Below are 8,595 nucleotides of genomic sequence, written 5' to 3'. Positions count from 1 at the left end.
AGGATGTGGAGCCAGGAAAGGATTATAGTGTCTGTATTTATTATAGAGTTACAGATCCTCAGAGTTTACTGTCCTGTTGTGGGACAAATCTAGTGGATTAACCCTCGCAGAGGTTGGTCTATTATCAACATAGAGATGATTTTATGGTAGAATGGCTTTTTTGTTCTGGAAACTAAATTTAAAACTTGACTGTATTGGGCATTTGTCTTTTAGGGAAAAATCTACAGAGTAAACAGAATATAATATGATCAAAGAACATGATTTGCAGATGTTAGTTCAGAGCCGGTCTTCCTCAGCAAAAAGAGGAGGATTAGCATGGATGTTAGCTCATCTGATCTTCCTCACACACACACACACACACACACAAAGAACATGATTTGCAATGCCATGATGGATGTTGATCATGACTTAACCAATTGAATATAACTTAATTAAAAAGTTAGTTGCCCAATATAGCTGCTTAGCTAGTTTCCAGGTGGGGATGACAGTTGTGTATGTGAAGCTGATGTAGGTAGCAGTATGAAAAAAGCTAGGGGCAATCAGAAGCTCAATTTGATTGGTGATGTTTAGGTTTTAAAACGAATCACTAGCAGCTACAAAACTCTAATTTCTTGCAAATCAAAACAACGCTAAGATACCACCTCACGCCCGTTAGAATGGCTATAATCACCAAGACAAAAAACAACAAATGTTGGAGAGGATGTGGAGAAACAGGAACCCTCATACACGGCTGGTGGGAATGCAAATTGGTGCAGCCTCTATGGAAAACGGTATGGAGATTCCTCAAAGAATTAAAAATAGAGATGCCCTATGATCCAGCCATCCCACTACTGGGAATCTATCCAACGCACCTGAAATCAACAATCCAAAGAGGCTTATGCACCCCTATGTTCATTGCAGCATTATTCACCATAGCCAAGAAGTGGAAGCAACCTAAGTGTCCCTCGACTGACGATTGGATTAAGAAAATGTGGTATATATATACAATGGAATACTACTCAGCCATAAAAAAAGACAAAATCGTCCCATTTGCAACAACATGGATGGGCCTGGAGCGTATTATGTTAAGTGAAATAAGCCAGAAAGAGAAAGACAAACACTGTATGATCTCACTCATATGTGGAATATAAACCAACACATGGACAGAGAAAACTGGACTGTGGTTACCCGGGCAGTGGGGGTGGGGGGTGGGCACAAGGGGTGAAGGGAGTCATATATGGGGTGATGGACAAACAAAAATGTACAACCCAAAATTTCACAATGTTAGAAACCATTAAAACACCAATAAAAAAAAATAAAATAAAATAAAAACAAAAAACAAAAAACTCTAATTTCTAAAGCAGCAGAGGAAAAACAGCTTTGTTTTTTATAATTTTGAAACTCTCAAGCCTCTGACTCCTTCTTTTTTCCCTATTAAAAACAATTGCTTTATAAAGTGAGTTTGGGTTGCTGCAGGCAATTCCTGTGCCATTTTCAGAAGAAGCCCAAGCTCTCCACTTTTCCCCCTTTGCTCATGCTGGGCCTTTGGCCTGGAATCCCTTTCTCATACCATTTCCCTCTCTGAAATCCTCTTCATCCTTCATGACCAGTGGCTGGTCACACATCACAATGCCTTTCCTGGCTCCTCCCTAGAAGACCTTCATTGTTCTGAGCCCACTACTCAGGGCAGTTTCCTTTCTAGACGATATTCGTGTGTGCTTTATTTCCACCAATAGAGTCTAAGCTCCTTGGGGTTAATGATCAGCTTTTAGCTTTGTGTGCCTCAAAACTTCTAATATAGTGCTGTCAAAATCCCAGTCATTCAATACTTATGAAATGAAGCACGGAATGAAAGTAGTAGCTGAAATTGGGACACTCAGTGTTAATGGGGCCCTTAGGACTGACCAAAGGGAATTTCTTTTGTCAACCTGGATAATAATATTGTGGTTATTTTTGGAGAAACCTCTTTTCCCATCTAAGCCCCAAAATGAAATTGGAAGAGCTGAAATAAAGAAATAAATAATATTTCAGCTATAAAAGCCTATTTTTACAAGGCAATAGTCAGTACATCATAAGGCTATGTTTTCAAATAGGATGGCAAATTGTTTTATACTGAAATTCTCCCTTACAAGAAACAATATGATTGCAACTACGGGAAAAACTCCACCACAGCGTAGACAAAATAACAGGAAGGAAATTTACCAAAATGTATACTCCCCTCCATTAAAAAAAATCTGTGTTCACAATATCTTTAATATGAATTAGGACTTTTATTACAAAGAGTTGTTTTTAAAAATTCTGCCTTCCTTAAAAACACAAGAGATTCTTACACCAGTAAACAAAGTGTTATTTTTCTGAGCCAAAGTACAGTAACTTTGATAAAAATAAAGTCTCTGGGGTGCTCAGTGAACACCTGGTAATGAGCGAGTTTAATGCATTCGACTGAGGACCATTTCCGAAATACACTCAACACATTAAAAAAGGCTGAGGAAGCGACAGAAAGCTTGATTACAAGAGATGCAGGAATTTGCAACGAATCACACAAATTAACCCAGAGAGTTAGGCACCTCTTACAATAAACATGTAAAATAGCTTTTTGTTTTCTCTGCCTCACTATTCTTTTATCAAACTAAATTCTTCCTCCAGGAGTGCTGACTGGATACTTCTGCTTCTCTGTTTAAATTGTGAATCTAGTAAAAGACACACATCTGGATGTCCAGCTATGGCCCTCCTACCCCTTTTCTCGTTTTCTCGTAAAAATATTTTTTTCCTCTCTGATTAAATATATCTTATCCTCCCACTGTGGAATTTTTTTTTAATTCATAAAAGTATAAATAAGGAAATCACAATCTCACTGCTCTTAGACAATCACAGTTTATTATATTTTCTTCTGCCTTTTAAAAATGGGTCTATCTGTGTGAGTAACATTTCTTACACCATTGAGATAAGCTGCACGTTTTTGTATCCTGTTTCTTCCTCCCCAGTTAATATTATATCATAAGCATTTCTCCTTGTCATTGGAAACTTTACCAACTTCATTTTTAATCAATAGCATAATAATTCACCATTTCAATGTACTTTATTTTTCTTTAAGATGCAAAGGTCTCTGGGTCCTAATGGGCTGTTCAAACCCATTTTCATGACCGTTTGTACATGACCTTCCTGAGGGCAGCTCTGTTCTGTGCTCATGCCCGTCTCAACACTGACTGTCAGGTGATGCCTCACACAAGACTGAGCTGGCTTAGAGTGAATAGTGTCCCAAGCCTTGACGTGACAGAGGCGCAAAGGGAGAGATCCAAACCAAGCTTTGCCTTCCATGTCACTTGAGTCTTCTCAGCTTAAAAAGGAAGCCACAGAAACAAATCCCTCAGGAATTTTTTAAAAACACTTTAGACAGAAGCTCTTTTCCTTAAACTAAGACATACCCGGAACAACGGGGATGCTTAGGAGCAGGAGGCGTTCTAGGAGGAGGAGGAAATGGCAGCCCCACCCGACTCAGGATGGAAGGAAAGTTTCTATAGTATGATGACTGTAATTGCTTAGAGAGGCAATTAGGTCTAGTATCTTAATACTGATGAGTTGAAAGGCTCTTGCTGACAGAAGGAGGAGGTAGATGGATCAGGGTGAGTACTGGGAATCTAACTTCTCTGAGGGGCTAAGTCTAGAGAGGAGAGACATTTTGAGAGGGTAGAGGGTGAACAGAAGAGACAGGGGAGCCTAAATTGATGTGGTTGGTTCTCTATGTAATCTGGCTCCTTCCTCCCGTTTCCTCCCCTTCTTTCGGACCTCGGGGCACAAATCATACAGCCATTCATTTTCTTCTGAATGGATTCAGCTTAACCCTAAAGCTGTGGACAACCTTTTCTTTAACATCTTGGGACTGGAACAGCCTTGGGAAGTTTGAGGAGGCCAACAAGGACCTTGGCATTTACCACCAGGTGCCCTTAGTACTTGGGAGGCCATTTCTGTGGCTAACCCTGGAGCTGCGGGAGGACCACCTCTTGGAACCCAGACTTTTCTCCTGGTCCAGCTTCTCTTCTTGCTCTCAGCTCCTCTAGAGAGTTGCTGCTCCTGCACTCTGAGCTCAGGCCCCTTTTCGGGTCTCCTCAGACCCCTGCTGCTGGGAGTGAGAAGAACAGGGCCCCGTAGTCTGGGCCAGCCTGGCAGTCACATGGGGTCTGCCGAGAGAGAGCAGTAAAATGGATTACGTATTTCTTAAAATTGTGTTCTAAATAATGTATCATACAAACTATTAGAAATTAGAGATGTACGTACAAGCCAGAGTTTAATAGAGAAGTCTCAAGAGGCTTGTTCATACACTAGATTCCACGATATTTTTGTACAAAATTCTAGGGCATTTTTTCTCCTCAGTTTTTGCCAACCAGAGTAAGCCTAAAATGTTATATTATCTTTTAAAATAGTACACTTTAATTAAACAAATAATACACAAAAAATATCTGCTTGTTATAAAAAGTAAAAAGTTCATATACTAGGGTAAAAAAAGCCCAAGTCCCCCTTTACATACAGTGTACTCCCAATCCTGCTTCTTCCTCATAGGAAAGAACTATTAACAATTTGGTTAACTGCTTCCAAATAATAATAGATTATATAAAATTGTTTGTTTTATACAATGAGATTATATAATACGTACTAACTGATGACTTGCTTTTTTAATAACTTGATCATATATCTTGGAAATCTTTGCATGCCAGTGCAAATTGGTGTGTCAAAAAATTGTAATGAATTATAGTTTTCCATTCTGGGCGTATAAGCACAATTTATTTAATAAATTTATTAATTTGTTTAATGTGTTACTATGCTTTATTCATGGACATTTAGATTGTTTCCAACATTTTGCGCTTGTAAACAATGCTGCAATGAACGTCTTTGTTGATATAACTTTGCATATATGTGCAAATATTTTTTATATGAAAGATTTCTAAAAGAAGAACTGTTGGATCAAAGACAATATCCTCTTTAAGTTTTGATGGCTATTGTAGGGGAGGGAAAATTTAACTTTTTTTCATCCACCAATCAGGTTCATTGGCAGGGGACTTATAAATTCAAATGACAAAAGACAGATTAACAAGAGAAAAGCAAATTAGAAGTTTAGTTACATGTGCATTGCACATACACATGGGAGCACTCAGTGATGAGTAACTCAAAGGGATGGTTACAACTTGGGCTTATACAGCATCCTAAGAGAACAGTAAATTTTTAGAGAAGTGACAAGACGAAGGAAAAGGACTTTGAGTTCCTAGGACAGCAAATTGTAGGGAGGTAAATATATAGGGGAACTAATGGAAGATGAGGGCTGGTTAATACTTTATTATGTAGATTCCTCGAGTGCCATCTCTGGGCTAATGCGGGTCTGGAGCTGTCATAGTGATTAACTTCTGTCCTTCCTGGTGGAGAGAAGAAAGAGGACACCTTTACAAATTTACGTCTTGCTTTTAGGCAAATAGGGGGAGGACAGAGGGTTTTTCTTGTATCTGCTTCTTCTCAATTGCTTTCAGCTCAAAATAATATTTATGCCAAAGTGGCATATTTTGGGATGGCAAGTTCTGCTAGTATCAACCAATTTTCTCTAAAAAGTCTGTATGGATTTACGCCCCCACCATCAATATATGAGATAGTCTATTTCCATATACTTTCACAAAATGTTATTGTTATTCTTTAAAATTTTTTTTTTTTTTTTTTTTTGTGAGGAGATCAGCCCTGTGCTAACATCCGCCAATTCTCCTCTTTTTTTGCTGAGGAAGACGGCCCTGGGCTAACATCTGTGCCCATCTTCCTCCACTTTATATGGGATGCCGCCACAGCATGGCTTGCCAAGCAGTGCGTCGGTGCGCGCCCGGGATCCGAACCAGCGAACCCCGGGCCACCGCAGCGGAGCGCGCGCACTTAACCGCTTGCGCCACCGGGCCGGCCCCTAAAATATTTTTGAATGAATCAAAGATGGGATCTCATTATTTTGGTTTGCATTTCTCTGATTATAGCAAGACTTCTTAATATTTATAGCAACTTTTATATATTATGGATATTAATCCTTTGTTACATTTGCTGCAAAAGACCTAATGATTTAACTGTATAGCCAGCCTGGGAACACTTTTTTTTTTTTTTTAAATTTTATTTATTTATTTATTTTTTCCCCCAAAGCCCCAGTAGATAGTCGTATGTCATAGCTGCACATCCTTCTAGTTGCTGCATGTGGGACGCGGCCTCAGCATGGCCGGAGAAGGGGTGCGTCGGTGCACGCCCGGGATCCGAACCCGGGCAGCCAGCAGCAGAGCGCGAGCACTCAACCGCTAAGCCATGGGGCCGGCCCTGGGAACACTTTTTTTTTTGCCAGCAGCTGTTTGAATTGCTGAGTATTGGGTATAAACAATCAAACAATGTAGTAAATCATGTAGACACCATTAAATGAAAATTATGTGTCAAAGAAACAACATAGTAGTAGTATGTGATTAACTGGCAAACAAGTGGTTCAGAGTGTAAGAAATTGCAGAGCAGGGAGAGAGACCAGGTAGGTCCTGGAGCTGGTTGTTCCCTGACCCGCTGCATTTTAGCATGCGGAGGTTGAGATGGAGCTGTGGTTTTCACTGTGTTCTTTTTTTGTGTGTGTGTGAGGAGATCAGCCCTGTGCTAACATCTGCCAATCCTCCTCTTTTTTTGCTGAGGAAGACTGGCCCTGGACTAACATCTGTGCCCATCTTCCTCCACTTTATATGGGACACCGCCACAGCATGGCTTGCCAAGCAGTGCGTCGGTGCGTGCCTGGGATCCAAACCGGTGAATCGCGGGCTGCCGCAGCGGAGCGCGTGCACTTAACTGCTTGCGCCACCGGGCCGGCCCTTCACTGTGTTCTTTTGACACCTAAGACTCTAGAGAGAAACCAGGGGACTCCTCCCCAGTGCTTCCACCGGAGTAGCTCCTCTTGGGTCTGTTTATTACGTTTTCATTTGAATAAAGCACGATATTCACTAACTTGAAAAAAAAAAAGTGACCAGCACGTCAGGCCAGAAGTTAAGAGCTAGGTTCTGAAGTCAAAATGTCTGGGTTTAAATGACAATTTCACCACTTACTAGGGGGGGTGACACTGGGCAAGTTACTTAACCTCGCTGATTCTCTGTCTGCTCATCTGTAATATGGAGTTAATAATATATTGTTGGGTAATTGTAGGAATGGAAGGAGATAATGCATATGAAGCCTGGAGCTTAATAACACTCAGTAAATATTAGCTAGATATAAACTATTGTTACAGGTGCTAAGATATCTTCATGTTCTGAAATGCTTGGGAAGGATTTCACAGAGGAGGTGGATGCTGAGTTTTGCTTGAAGAATGAGAACAATGGGGACTCACAGAGGTTGGGGAAGGGGCAGGGACTGTCAAGAGGTAGAGCTGGGCATGATCTATTTGGAGGCCATGACACAAGTGAAGCAGAGTTTATTTATGGGCTATTGGGGGATAAGATTGGATAGATACGTTGGGACCACGTTGAAGAGGGCTTTGAATGCTTGACTAAGGAATTTGGACTTGCTTAGGTAATACGGTCATGCACTGCATAACAATGTTTCAGTCAATGACAGACCGCATATACGATGGTGGTCCCATGAGGTTAGTACCATATATCCTAGGTGTGTAGTAGGCTATACCATCTAGGTTTGTGTGAGTACACTCTATGATGTTCGCACAATGACAAAATCTCCTAAGGATGCATTTCTCAGAATGTATCTCCGTCGTTAAGTGACGCATGATTGTAAGACATTTATATTCTTGCACACTTAAAGATGCACAGGCACACTTTGCAGTAATCTCACCATATAGGAATCTCCATATGCTCTCACACAGATGTACCCTTTCACATTTTTTAAAAGGGGAAAAATGAAAAAGAATGAAGTATTTATCAAAGTCCCAAACTGACCATAATAATGAGAAGAGCAAAAGGAAAAGACATTGATGGAGAAACTGGACTAAATGCAGGGACAGAGGCAGGAGAAGGAAAGGAGCCGAGTCTACCTGACATTTGCTGGTAGGTGCCAACTCTCTGCTGGCTGTGCTGGGTATAACTTACCCTTCCCCGTCTCTGCCTGGAGCTTTCCAGTCCTTCACCAGTAGCCTGATTGCCCAGAACATTGTTGGCCCTGGATTTTTTTAATCTGCCCCAGTCTTCATCCAAACTAGCTGGGGCTTAGGAAGCCCTGGATGTCAAGGTATTTCAACAAGTGTTTGTTAGCCTGCCACATGCCCATGGAAGCTAGTCCCTTGCACACATAAGGTGCTCCCTCCTTTCTTCTTACTAACACCTTTGTTTAGAGTCTCATTAGACTTTTGCCTAGATTATTGCAACAGAGTTCTCACTGCCCTTCCCACTTAGTCTTTTTTCCCTCGGGTCTGGGCTACACACCACAGCTGAATTAATCCTGAATACAGCTTTGATCATGCCACTCCTGCTCAAAAACCTGCCTTTAATTAGAGTAACACTTTTCCCTAAATACAAAAGCAAAACTTGTTCAAAGCAAAGGCTTGGACAACACCGAAAAACTCAAAGGAAAGAAAGATTTCCCGTGATTTCACCACCTAAAGATAATCTGTAACATGCTGTTTTTCAGTCT

The sequence above is a fragment of the Diceros bicornis genome, chromosome 5 (genome assembly GCF_020826845.1).
Source record: "Diceros bicornis minor isolate mBicDic1 chromosome 5, mDicBic1.mat.cur, whole genome shotgun sequence".
Classification (NCBI taxonomy): domain Eukaryota; kingdom Metazoa; phylum Chordata; class Mammalia; order Perissodactyla; family Rhinocerotidae; genus Diceros; species Diceros bicornis.
Note: the sequence above shows the minus strand (reverse complement) of the source record.